Source organism: Egretta garzetta, unplaced genomic scaffold (assembly GCF_000687185.1).
Source record: "Egretta garzetta isolate BGI_Z169 unplaced genomic scaffold, ASM68718v1 scaffold345, whole genome shotgun sequence".
NCBI lineage: Eukaryota > Metazoa > Chordata > Aves > Pelecaniformes > Ardeidae > Egretta > Egretta garzetta.
In genome coordinates, this window is record NW_009259692.1 from 4063 (window position 1) to 4790 (window position 728).

Consider the following 728-nt stretch of genomic DNA (forward strand, 5'->3'; position numbering starts at 1 on the left):
CAGGCGACAACAGGGTTTCTCTGCAAGAGCCTCACTGCCTTGTTGGGTGTGTACCTTGATGTACAGCATCACCTCTGCCTTTGGGGTGGGCGTCTGGGGAGCGGTGGGCAAAACAGGTCCCCAAAAAACTGTTATGGGCCAAGCTGCCGTCTTGGGGCTTCCCAAGCATCCTGCCCTATTGAAGTCATATTGACTACTGTGCTAGAGCTCCTAGCTGCTAAATATTGTAAATAGGCATTTGTAGGATGTTGGGTCTTGTTGATGAGTTTCTTGGTTTAATTTGTTTCCATATTTAAATGCAGTGTTAATAACGATGTGGTGTAATTTATCAGTGTTGATGCTGGAAAAAAAACAACTGTAGTTTGTGTATTTTAAACTTTTTTTTTGTATTAAAGTATCTTTTCTGAAGATGTCTTTTAATAAAAACAAGCCTGTAACTGTCCTGCCTGGATTATCTGCCTGCTGGTTTACCAGGAGATGTGTGGGAGCTATGTCGGGGCTCTGGATTTGGAAGTGTCGCTTGTTGGGAATTTGACCCGAGCTCTACGCTTCCTTCTGGCCTCAGCTTTCAGCTGTAGCCTTACAGAGCTCTCGGGTAAATCCCGGCTGTAGCCCCCAGCAGTAGTTTTGAGTCTGTCTGAAGTTTATGGCTGCCTAAATTTCTTTTCCCTCTGGGAATCAGGCCCTGGGGCAGTGAGTTCACAAGTGGCCATGAGCTGGCTTTCCTT